Source organism: Schistocerca americana, chromosome 3, assembly GCF_021461395.2.
Source record: "Schistocerca americana isolate TAMUIC-IGC-003095 chromosome 3, iqSchAmer2.1, whole genome shotgun sequence".
Lineage (NCBI taxonomy): Eukaryota > Metazoa > Arthropoda > Insecta > Orthoptera > Acrididae > Schistocerca > Schistocerca americana.
In genome coordinates, this window is record NC_060121.1 from 321,433,151 (window position 1) to 321,446,773 (window position 13,623).

The window sequence follows — 13,623 nt, forward strand, 5'->3', positions numbered from 1 at the left end:
TTTCTGTATAATGATAACAAATTTTTGCTTTTACCTATGAGTGTAAATTTTACGCTAAAGCAGAAGTACAAAATTTATTTGTGCCTTAAGGGATTTTATTAAACCCACTCTTGACCCTGATTAAAATCCTATGTTAGTACAAAAGTGTCTGCATTGGCGCAGTCAGTGAGAAACGACTGTTCTCTACGTTGGTAGAAAGATGGCTACAGGATTAAGTACTGCACCAGCAAATGAAGCGCCACATTTACAGCACCTGTAACTTATCAGAATCTTGACTAACTAAAACCAAAGCATAACTGTTGAGACATTAACCTTACTTTCCAGTGTACCTTCGGTGTACTATAGATAGCATCTGAGTATTTAACATAAAATTTCAGAAATAATGTTCTTCAGAATGTGATACGAGTAATGCGGTGACGAAAATGGTTTTGAAAGCTTCTTTTCAGATGAGCCTGTAGCGACGCTGCCGCGCGCTAATTCGAGCTCGCCGGTGTGTGTGTGTGTGTGTGTGTGTGTGTGTGTGTGTGTGTGTGTGTGTGCGCGCGCGCGCGTGTGTCAGTGCAGTGCTGTGCGGTCGTAATTACTGTACACGACGTCTGTGTAGTTCCGCGACCAACCTTTAGAGGCGCTGTGTTTTCTAGCTTTTATATACATTCTGTTTATTATTATTATTCCTTGTTTTTTGAGTTATTGGTAGTTCTGTGCCTGTCTGGCGTGAGGTCAGTCGCTTGACGGCGCGTTTCGGCGCGGGCCCGCCCGTTGCCGGCGCGCCGTAAGGCACGGAAGCTCGCACTGGGGCGTATCGCTTCCAGTCGAGCGTGCCGCGGCAGTCCTCACTCGGGGAAGTGAAGCGTCTCTCATAGCCTCTCCCTCCCAAGTGGCTCTTTCCGCCTTCCCGTGGTGCCAGATGTTAAGCTCGGCATTTCGCCTTGCGACAAAAGGGAGAGCTGCGACCCAACCCGATGCGAAAGTAAGGGTGCGTGGCACAGGGGGAGCTGTGTCAAGGGACCGAACATCAGTCCCTCTCTGTTCGCAGGGCACAGACCATCAGGTGTTCTGCACGCCGGAGATCTCGTTCGTCGGCGTGGGATCGCGGCGCGATTCGGCAAGGGTGCTTCGCCGCACCTCTGGGTAACCGGGGCGTGTTCTGCCAAACCCAGGAGGTGGTGACATCGCCTGGGCTAGGTTAGATGGGTTCAGACCGCTGAACGACTGGGTGACCGACCCACCACCTGAGTAGGAGTGGGTCCTTGGCCGAGAGGTGGAAGCTCGGGCTAGTAAGCGGCGAAGGGCGAGGGGTGCATCCGCCTCTCCGGAGTGCGGGGTGCACTTGCCGAGAAGCGTCAGGTGAAATCGACGATGATGGAGCCACCGATGGGGACCAGTGCGCTGGCAATGGCCTGCTGAACCCTAGAGTTCGAAGAGTGCCCTTGGCCTTGGGGCGAGGCCGGTGGGCGAGTTGCCTCATGTCCCCCCCCCCCCCCCCCCCAATGCCAGAGGAGCCGGTCCGGGGCAAGAGACAGGCTCCCATCTTTTATCACTCGTTACTCATCATGGCGGCAACTGAAACAAGTGATTCTTCTGCGTCCAAACGCGCTTCTATTGCGCCTGATCCCTCTCCCCAGGACGAGCTGGGACAGGCAAAAAGCGAATCTGTAACACAGAGACACGCTAGAATTTCACTGCTCCTAGAGCAGAATGTCAAAAATGGCAAAATAAGCCAAGCGGCTCTATCAATCATAAAAAATGAACTCACCGCATCGGCTATCGCCCATGCAAAACTTGAAGGCCAGGTGGAAGAGTTAGAAAAAGAAAACAGTAGACTGAGGAACCAACCGGTCAAGACCTGGGCGGCGGTGGCTGCGCAAGCGCCAACTAAGCCGCACACAACCAAAGAAACCATAGATAAAGCAGCCAAAAGAACAGACACTGCGGTCTTTCTCAGGACACTGCCTGGGCAAGATACCAGTGTAAAGAAAATCCAGGAGCTGTTCACAAAAACTATAAACCCAGCTAAAGACAAAATTAAAATAAAGAGAATTAAACCTAGTAGAAACTCAGTAATTGTGCAAGTAGCTTCAGAGGAAGACAAAGACAAATTATTAAACAATCAGAAACTAAATTCACTAGTTAAATGTGAACCACCAAAGAAAAGAAATCCTTTAGTAATCCTTTATGACGTGCCAACTATAATGACTGATGACGAACTGACGAACACAATAAAAGAACAAAATTTTGATGATCTAAATGAGGAGGAATTTCGAAAGAGCTTCAAATTGAGATTCAAGACGGGGCCTTGGGGGGCTGATGTGGTTCATCACGTTGCTGAGGTCATGGCACCAATGTGGAGGAAGATCACAGCAATGGGCAGATTATATGTAGGATTCCATTCGGTTAACGTCAGAGACTACATCGTGGTACCTCGCTGCCACAATTGTGGTGACCTGGATCACATCCTAAGGCTTTGTACCAGGGAGCCGGCTTGCACGAAGTGTGGCACAAATGGACACAACCACAAAGACTGCAAAGCAGCAGCGGTCTGTATTCCTTGCAAAAGCCGTGGGAAAAAGTCATGCGGAGCCACGGGACGTAATTGCCCAACATAGAGAATGTTAGAACAACGATTCATCTCCAAAATCGATTATGGCTGATCACAGCCCACCAAACTGGATGCCAAAGCGTAAATCCCCAAGCAAGAGGAGGCGGGACGCTATGAGGGCAACCAGGTTTAAGAACTTCTTGATGGCGCTTTCGGGTGCCACTAAGACAGTAACAATAGACAAGGCCATACAAACATATAAATACACAAACAGATTTTCCCGTACTGAACACAGATCCCGCCCCTCAACGCCGGGAAACGAAGCCGACAGTCCATCTGAGGCGGCAAGGGCATCCTATGACCGCAATATCCCAGACAAAACTCAAAGAAAACCAACCCATCCAAGACAGTGCTGTCACAAACACAAGCCTGAAGTCCACAACGCAGAACACTCCAGTGGTCAGATTGCCACCTGTGGACCCGGTAAGGGTGTATCCCAACGTCAAGTACACGATGTAACTGGCCAGGCTGGAAGAGCCGATTACCCTGGCCACTGCCTTACGACATGTGGTCCGTGTAGGACACGAAGAGGGTAAAATGGTAACCTTCTCGGTAATGGAGGCTGTGGACAGAATTCAGCTCAAGTCAGTGAATCTCCCCACTGATTTCAGAGCCCTGCGGGACCTACTAAAAAAAGTTTTTGAGAGACATGGTGAAAAGTTTGACCTTCAGGACATTTACGAACAGGCCGTACTAGCAAACGGACGAATTGCTTTCGACTGGAGTAAGACCTGGCCGGACGACCACATACACACATACTTTCCATGACGACTGAGATAACAATTGGAGAATTAAATACGCACAACAGTCGACTTGTTATGCAGGACCTCCGCAAAGAGGTGGAGGAGAGGAGACTGGACGTGCTCTGCCTACAGAAGCTGTACTCCTAAGCTGGGAAAATAGCTTTTGCTGCCGCAACTTGGCAGATTGTCAGCAGAGGTGAGAACCCTAGAGCAGCAATAGTAGTTACAAACAAACTCTTGAGGGTAACCACGCTTGAGAGGTGGCATGAGCCCCCTCTCATATTTCTATCTTACGATTTTCGTCTCTAATTGCATGCGGTGAAAAGTTGCTATTCCTTCACACGCGGACTTCCCACGCAGCGTCTCTCGTCACCCAGGTGGTCCGGTGAGAGGCGGGCTCTGCTGATCTGGAGAGGGTTAAGCCGACGGGTGTGAGGAAGTGGAGTGAATGCTTTGCAGACGCCGAAATTGTCAAAAGACACGCCCGGAGGGGTCTGAAGTAGCGGCTGGGCTAGAGGTTCCGTTTCTTTGCAGAATCTTAGCGAAAACACTTTCTGGCGGGCTACCAGCGAGGCGTGGGAATGACTTGTGTACCCAGGCAGTTGTGGCGGGAAAATTCCCGCGCTTTCTGCAAAATAGTCACTGTGATTGGCTTGCTCAGGGCATAGCTCCGTGACGTAGCAAAATCAGCGCAGAAATTGGCGCCAAGAATCTCCATTGGTGGAATGGTAGTGCTCCGGCAATGGAGTGGAATTTTCCGCCGGTTTTCGAGTTGCTGATTGGAACGTTTAACCACGGCCACTTTGGTGGGGGCGAGAATGTTCGGTGTTCGGCCTGTACGGGTGCTCTGAAGTGGTCGGCTCTCGCCTTTCGGTCGAGGACGTCGAAGCAACCAGCCATCGCCTCTGGTACGCCAGATCGTGTTCTGGCAGTTAAGAAGACAGTTTGGTAATGTATGTCCGCAACACTGGCAGTTAGGGATTTTCCTAGGTGATAATCAGAGCTCAGCAGAGCGCGCTTGTTCGTCTTTTTCTAACTTTGTTCTGTCTTGAGTAGCAGCAATTAATGTTGGGTTGGCTGTGTGTCTCTCTTAAGATTTGAGTGGCAAGGAATTGGCTCCACATACCACTTCGTCATAAACCTCACAATCTAGTTTAGGGACAACTTCACCTTCACAGCGTTTGTTTGTGTATCCAATTTGAGCCAATTTGTTGTATTATAAATGTTTCATGTGTTTTTGTTTATTATTTTGTGTTTAGTCTTAATAAATCATATTGTTATTTTGGACAGAACTTTCATTTTGTTAATCGGTAGAGGAACCCATCATTTCTCACTACATTAGTAAAACCTTCCTTTATTTAACTTATTTATCAAATTAAATTATTGCAGGTGCCAAACTCTTTTCTACTCCACTTGCAGGGTTGATTACAGTCAGTTCGCGTATATTTTTTAATCCTTGTGCAACAGCAAAAGTCGGAGTTAGAATAGGGGGGGGGGGGGCTTAGAGCATCATTTACATATGTAGATTCTAGAATTTAGTGTTAAATACACTGCTAGCCCCAGCACCTGGCATAAAATGGCGACCCTTAGCCTCGGATCTTTCCTGTGAATCGCTGATAAGCAAGTATTATTAGTAGTAGGGACACTCGAAAGTTTTTTGCTTAATTTTTTTTTTTTTATTGATTAATACCCAAGTTTTTTTCTGGTAGTTCCACGTTTAGTTTTAAGTAGCGCCGCATGATTACAGTTTTTGTTTTCAGTGTATGTATTCTTTTGTTCATTGCTTTTGTGTTCCTTTGATGGTGTGTCCGTATCACATCACACTTTGTCGGGTTTGTGCGCGGTTTCTGTACCACAACAAATCGTGCATATAACTACAGCGTTGGAGAGGCGTTGTTGAAATTTTATGTCTATGTGTAAAAATACAGGGAGTAGATTATTTTTATTGTGTATTTTAGATAAATTTTGTTTCTCATGAATGATCACGAGAAGTAAGGCACGACTATTAGTGAGCGAAGGTAAAACAAAAGTGGATACTATAATGGATAAGAGGCACGTTACTGACGGGACGACAGGGTCATTGATGAGGACGGTGATTTGGACGCGATCTTAGAGCAACGTCGCGGTCATGATTATGATAGTGAGGTAGAGGATGAAACAGAGACAGGCACACAAGTCGAGACGGTAGCAGAAGTTTATAATCAAACGAACGAGAGCAGACAGGGGCTAGCTCGGCCACGTCAGAGCTCGAGCGCCCAGGTGTCCAGAGTTACATCTCCCACGTTTGAAGAGGATCAAAAAGATGACGTAAACCCAATACTGAGCTTCCTACGATCAATGAAAGAAGAAGCTGACGAACAGCGTAAGAGGGAGAAGGAAGAAGAGGAGAAACAACGCAAGAAGGAGAAGGAAGAAGCTGACGAACAGCGTAAGAAGGACACTCAGGAAATAATTTCGCATATAGAAGAAATCCGAGGGGAATTACTAACAATAAAGAAAGAATGTGGAGAAGTAAAACAAATGTCAATGGCTGCACAAAAAGTAGCAGGCCTGTCCAAAACGGCAGCAATAGGGACAATGAAAGTCGCGGAAGCAACTTCTAAACTTGCAGGGCGCTTGCGACGTACAACACAATCCCACTCAAAATCCCTAGCATTCTTAAAAACTCAAGGTAATATCGCGGTTGCGAACACCACGAAACGAATGGAAGAAGTAGAGAGTCGGATAGCAAAACTAGAGCAAAACGGGCACACGAGCACTGCGCGTTCGGATACCAATGATGGAATACACAGAATTGTGTCTCCGAGGAAAAGCCCGCCGTGCTCTAGCCCAATGACCGAGTGCTGAACTAACAATGCACACGGAGAAACAGCGAGTAATAGCTCCAATAATTATAGCCCACTTAGGAGAGTGATTTCTGAGTGCCACTTCCACTGTGATACAGAGGTAGCACATAACAGTTATCAGCAAGATAGAACAGGACACTCAGCAGACGTGCAAGTATCGGAAACGAGTGACAACACCAGTGCGAGGATCAGACAGGATTTTGATCACAATCACTTCCTGTCGATACTAAAATTCCAGAAGTTCAAAGAAAATGGAGGGTCGATGCATCCGAAGAGCTGGGTGATGCAGTTTACAAATTCATTACCGGCATCATGGCCAACCCAGGCAAAATTAGAATTCATGTGTGGACACATCGAAGGCCAAGCTGCGGAAAAGATGCGGGGTGTGGCAGTGACGTGTCGGACTTATCAGGAATTTGTTGGTGCATTCCTGCGGACCTACTGGTCAAAGGAAACGCAAGACAGGATTAAAGAGGAAATAATATTTTGTCCTGAACTGGAAGTGTCTGGGCATAGGAGCGCAACCAAATTTCTTGATGATTTACTCAAGAAGAATCAATTTTTAGATAGTCCATATAGCAACGGAGAACTCATTAAATTTTGCTTTTCCAAATTGCCAGTTAGGTACCAACAGACACTTGTCGGGAAGAGTGGATCTGACATAGAAGCATTCAAGAGTCTATTGCGCGAACTCGAAGTAGTCTTTGATAAACAAGACGCAAAGGACAGGAAGAAGGGGCAAAGTAACAAATACCACGGGCCAGGAAGGGAAGACGACAACAGATCGCATAATCGCACTGGTCAGTTAGGAAACCAGGGTTACGGAAGTCAAGGTTACGCTATTCAAGGTTATGGAAACCAAAGACACGGAAACCAGAACGTCAGGGAGCAGGGTCAATCTAGACAAGGAATCTGGGATAGGAGGAATAACGAACGGCAAAGCGACCGTAATTGGAGAGAGCGAAACCAAGGACAACAGTGGAACCAGGAGATTGAAACTAGACCCGCAAATCCTAATGCACGTCTGAGGAGGGGGAGCTTAACAAGGGATTGACGCCAGACTAGTGCGAACACAGGCCGCCGGAATTTCGCGCGTAATCTCGGACCTGGCCAACTACGGATGATACATTACGAAGATTTATCAGAAATCCTGCTCGAGGAACATAAAGCAACTCCTCGACAAGATCGGCAGCCTCTTATCACAGTAGCAATAGCTGAAAAGAGTATGAATGCGATAACAGATAGTGGAAGCTACATAACAGCAATATCTGAGGCAGCATACAAGAGCTGCTCTCAGGAGATGGACTGGCCTGTTCTATCGGTTAAGAAAACCAAAATAAAAGGGGCATTAGCGGGTAAATGTACGGAGGTCGCCCAACAAACAAGACTGGAATTCTCCTGCCAAGGACACAAAATAGAGTCTAACTTCTGGATCGTGCCAAATCTGGCGATAGACATGATAATAGGAACGGACTTCCTAAATGAACATGAAGCGATAGTTGATCTAGGACGAGGTGAAGTGGTTTTGAGGAAAGGGAATCCCGTCCACATTAAGTTCGACGACCAGCTGATCCCAGCTCAACTACCGTCTAACTGTGTACGGATAAACTATGCGTGTCTGAAAGACAGAAAGGAAGAACAGGTCGACGTTGCGGGTAGGGGAGAGGACACGGATGAGAATGAAGTCGGAATAATGGGAGAAATAAAGGAGAAAATAGGAGAAAAAGTGGAAGCAATAAAGAATATAAGGTGCGACCACCGCAAAGAACTTCATAAATTACTAGTAGAACATGCGGAGGTCTTCCTTCCCAAGACAGGATCAATAAAGAACTTCCAATATGAATTTCGTGTACGTCCGCACAACCAGTTTCGTGTGCCACCCTATCCAATCCCCTTGGCATATCGACAGACAGTAGCAGCTGAAATTACGCGAATGCTGAGTGAAGGAATAATAGAACCTACGGCTTCAGCCTATTATAACCCGTTAAGAGTAGTCGAGAAGGCAGATGGTAGTATTCGTTTAGTCTTGGACTCGCGACAAATTAATACCATAATAGAACCCGAAACAGACAGACCGGAACGATTAGAGGAACTCTTACAAAACTTCCATGGAATATCAATCTTCTCATCAGTTGATCTAAAATCGAGTTTCTGGCAGATCGAGCTCCATCCAAATTGCAGACAGTACACAGCCTTTTTAGCATTTGGAAGATGTTACCGGTTTCGTCGTCTACCATTTGGTTTGAACGTTTCATCTGCCGCATTCATTCATGGGCTGGATGGCATACTAAGCGATAATTTGAAACGTCATGTCACCAGCTATGTGGACGATTTGCTGATCGCGGAGAAATCTTGGGGAGAGCACAATGCGGTCCTCGGTGAACTCCTTGCGACATTCAAGGAATACGGAGTGACTATCAATATCGAAAAATCGAATTTTGGGACGTCCTCTGTCAAATTTCTAGGACATATCATCACGGGTGAGGGCATTGCGCCAAATCCCGAAAAGATCGAAGCGATGGAAAAGTTTCCCATTCCTACGACAAAGAAGCAGTTAAGGGGGTTCTTGGGGATCATAAGTTTTTACAACCGCTTTATGCATGTCAAAACTCAGAGCAGTCCTAGATTGCATCAACTTACAGGAAAGGAGATTCCTTGGGAATGGGATGAGGCGGCCGAATCCGAATGGAAAGCATTAAAATTCGCATTATTACAAGCACCCATCCTATCACACCCTAATTTAGCAGAAGAGCTTTGCAGAGTAACGGACAGTTCATACTCAGGTCTGGGTGTCATGGTGTTCCAAGACTATGTACATGAAGGAAACAGGGTGTGGAAGACAATTGCGTTTGGTAGCAGAGTACTAGCCAAGAGTGAGAGGAATTACTCCGTAACCGAGTTAGAGGCGCTGGCTATTGTATGGGCGTTTGAAAAATTCAGATACCTTCTGTTTGGTCGCAAGACGAGGGTCTACACAGACCACAAGGCACTCGAGTTCTTGATGACTGCAAAGCTTAATCACAGGCGGCTCATTAGGTGGGCATCATATCTGCAGCAGTACAACTTTTCGATAGAATATATCCCCAGCAGTCAGAACATTATTGCAGACGCCTTATCACGGTTACCGATCGGATTTTAGCACAACATGGAAGAAGATCTGGAGGAAAATCACTACTGCCTTTTCTATATGCAGAAAGTAGCCTTTGAAAATTTTATTACCTGTAGTATGCAGGACATCAAGAAGGAGCAAGACAAGGACCCTCACCTAGTGTTATTGAAACAGAAATGGATAGACAGAAGACACGCCACCATCAGGCAGTTCTACCTCTTGCGGAAAGGCGTAATTTTCCACCGAAATTATGCCAATGACACTGAATGGGGGGTATGCATCCCTGAACACCTAATAAACAAGGTTATCTGGCATACTCACCTCAGCTATGGACACTTCGGACCACGCAAGTGCAATCTCAAGCTAAGGACCATGTGTTACTTTCGAAACATGGAGCGTCGAATACGGAGGGTACTGTCGGTGTGTAAAGACTGCCAAAAGGCTAAGCACACCACTGTGAGCATGCAGGCACCATTATACCCAATCGTACCGACCAAATTAAGACAATTAGCAGTAACAGATTTGATGGGACCTTTGCCAAGAACAAGAAGAGGATATACTTACATATTAGTGTTTGTTGAACTAACGTCCAAATATGTTACCTTTACGCCACTGAAGAGGGCGACAGGACGAACTGTATCACGAGCCCTAATCCGGGATTTCCTACCACAGGTTGGTCATGTGAGTAAAATTATTTCTGATAACGGACCACAGTTTAAGTCAAAAACATGGAAGGAGACGTTGCGTGGATGTAAAATTGATCCCATTTTTATATCTTCACACCATCCGAGCTCGAATGCTGCAGAACTGGTTATTAAGGAACTCGGAAACTTGTGCCGGTTGTACTGTAACAAACAGCACACGACATGGGACGTTTTCCTTAAAGACTTCCAGGAGGTGATCAATGAGGCACCCCATGGGATAACAAAATTGGCACCCATTACAGTACTGAAAAACTGGATTCCTAAGGACTTGATAACCGAGGTCGTAAACTTCCCACCAAGGGCGCGAACGCAGCACCAAGCCATAGTGGATTTGGCTCTCAAGAGGATACGGGCTGCAGCAGAGGTCAGGACGAGACGTGCCGACAGGGAAGCTCGTCTACGACACTTCCAAATTAGACAAAAGGTGCTCGTTAAGTCTTTCCGACTTTCGAACAAACAAAAAATGAAATGCCAAAAATTCTATTCTGTTTACAACGGCCCGTACCGTATAAGGAGAGCAGCTCACCACAATGCTTATGAATTGGAGACGCTGAAAGGAAAGAAGTCCATAGGACTCCACCACATCTATCACATAAAGGAGTTCGTGGAATAGTAGTAGTGTAAGTGATGTACATAGTAGAATGGGCAAATACATGAACCTTGCTATAGTAGTAGTGTAAGTGGTGTACATAGTAGAATAGGCAAATATATGAACCTTTCTTCGGGGAACAATAATCGTTGCATTAATAGATTAAGATTGTTAAAGTATTAACGCGCTGCGTTTTCTCGCATAAGAATTTACTGCTGTTAACTTTTTTTGTCTATGTTCGGGATCTCCTCTGTCGTTGCGATAAGAGGCACTACCTTTCCATGAGCAATGTTTTTGTCCTTTCCTATCTGGTGTCCATGTTAAGGGATAAAGATGAGTGACGAGATGTCGCACAAACGGGCGCATACAAGAACGTGCTCTGAGAAGCGTTCTGAGAAGTCGTGATACGCTCCATAGCGGCCACAACCAGTTCGTGAGACGTTCATACCAATGCTTGCAGGCACGCGTCAGTGCACTGCAAGATTGTGGTATATTGCGTGATTTCGAGGATGAAAATGGGCAGTATAGTTTTTTGCAGAGCTGCGCCAGCATCGTTGTCTTGCAAGTCGGGGTGAACCTGTGAGCGTTTGACTCCAATGGTGCCCTAGACGAGAGAAATGCGGGCATAAAGCCTACCATACCAATGTGCTGGTTGGGGATTTAGCGTGCTACTCGTGACTGTCACAGATGAATAACCGGGGACTTATACTTGGATATTCGTGACATACTGTGTAGCTGGCGTGTGTTGGGCGACTGAATCCTCAACAGGAACCAGTCCTGGCTTGGTCATATTACATTGCCTCTGGAAAGGTGTGCTTTGATCGCGAATACTGCATAACATAGAAAAAGAAGTTGAAACTATAAATTTATTGTCTTGTATAGCCATGGCTAACCCAGTCTCTGGAGTTTCAGTGAGACGTAGTGAGAACTCGGAGGCCATGTCGTACGGCGCGCACATCACTGTCGTCAATAGCGGCGAGCAGCGAGACATCTCAGCGTAACAAGAATTATGTAAGAGTGTTGTATAAAAAAAAAATAATAAAATAAAAAATAATAATAATAATAGAGAGAGTACCATATACTAGGATAAATTAAACTTTAGGATTTTACAATAACTAGATCCTTAATATTGTGGCGGTTTTCTACCACAAGTGTTTGGCGCGCGCCTGTTGAGATGCTATTTTTCAGGTCACCAAACCACAGACCGGAGATGGAGGGACGACGGGCGAGCGAAAGTAGCATAGTTGCATGTTCTTTATAGCACAGTAAAACTTAGACCTGCATAACAACATAATTGAATTAAAAGACATAGAATGTAGATCGTTGGCAAATGGTAGTTAATTCTTGAGCATGTCTACTGTCGATCTATATAATTAATAGTAATATTAGTGCGGGCCCGCACATTTATTTCTTCATCCAATATAGCGTCACACACCATGTACAATAGTGAGATCGGTCTCTAGACAAATACCAAGATAAATTATTTCCAGGATTTTGTTATGATAGCTACAGATAAATAACTATAAAATTAAAATTAAAGTGTCTGAAATGACAGACCATCAATGTATCGTTATGTATTTTTATTATAACATAGAAGGAATTGTGCAGATGACGGATATCGTGGCAATGCAGAGGCCAGCCGGAGCAAAAGCAAGAGGTCATCGGCTACCTGCAAGAAGAGAGCGTCAGCGCGCCACCTGACGTGAAGGGCGCGAGAGCATCCGGTCCTACAAGCTGACAGTCACCGGGCCGTATACCTGAGGGATTAGGCGGCAGACAATCCTCGCCGGGCCACAAGCGAAAGTGAGGCTGGCCGTTGACACTGACATGCGACCCACACGTGACAGCCTGCTAGCTCTCCGGACGCGGCAGCCGTTTGGAGGGATTCCCAGCGGCAGACCACGTTGTTGTGAGTACACGAAGAAGATCACATATCGTGTCAGAACCTGCGCCTCATGTGCCTCAGGACAGAAAGGGACGCTATATACTCAGCTGTTTGGGTTTTTACAACTCACTAGCATTGGCTGATCTGCATACACAAAGCAGTATCGTGCCACACTAACAAATGAATGGTCTCATTTCTAACTTCTCCTCTCTATCAGAGAGCAGGTGTAGCAATCGTCGCTCCTAGTTCGATCCTGTATGGATGAACTCACACACTTGTGGAGTCACTCCACGTGCCATCGAACTGCAACATTGGGAAACATAAAGTACTGTCCAGCCAGAGAAGAGACCTAAACTAGTGATGTATCCCAACAAGTAGACCTCAGAGACAATTAATCGACGTGAGGAGAGCCTATCACTGTGTCTTCCTACCGTACTGCCGTGATCATATGCGTAGGTCTTGGTGCAATCTCAACAGAGTACTGCAGATGCTCCAGCACACCCTATTGCTGTTGCAACAACGTAGCAACAACACCCGACGTTTAGCCCTATGTGATGTCAGTACTGTGGAATTTGTGAAGTGCTTCGAATATTTCTAACAATGTGATTTAGTGCCTCATTCTCAGCACAGTCGTGAACTTTGTGCAATGTGCACGCACAACTTGCTGCCCCATGAACCTTGTTTTTTTTCTTAAATTTCTTTCTCTAGTGTTGTTTTTGTAATGTATGTTATACCTCGTATGTGTTTGTGTTTTACACTGTAATTCTTATTACAAATTACTGTATAGTTCTCCACACCATGTTTTTTTTGTATTTTGTATTTATTGTTGTGTGTATTCAAACAGTGTGCCTGAAGTCCCCATAAACTGAAGCAGATACCACCACTGTCATTGTGAATGGACCATCAGTTCAGGGAACATTTTGTAAAGGTTATTCTTGGTGCAGGGAGACACAATGAATCGGAGGTTGTAATTAGATTCTGAAAGCTCACAAAAAGAGATTGTTAACTTAAATAGTATCATGTGTGAGTGAGTTCAGGTTAGTTTAACGATTCAAATTGTTGTAACATCTTGGGCATTTAATTGCGGAGCACTCCAACTCTGGTTGTAAAGAATAAACTGCTCCATATTTGGCTCACATGCCCGGGAC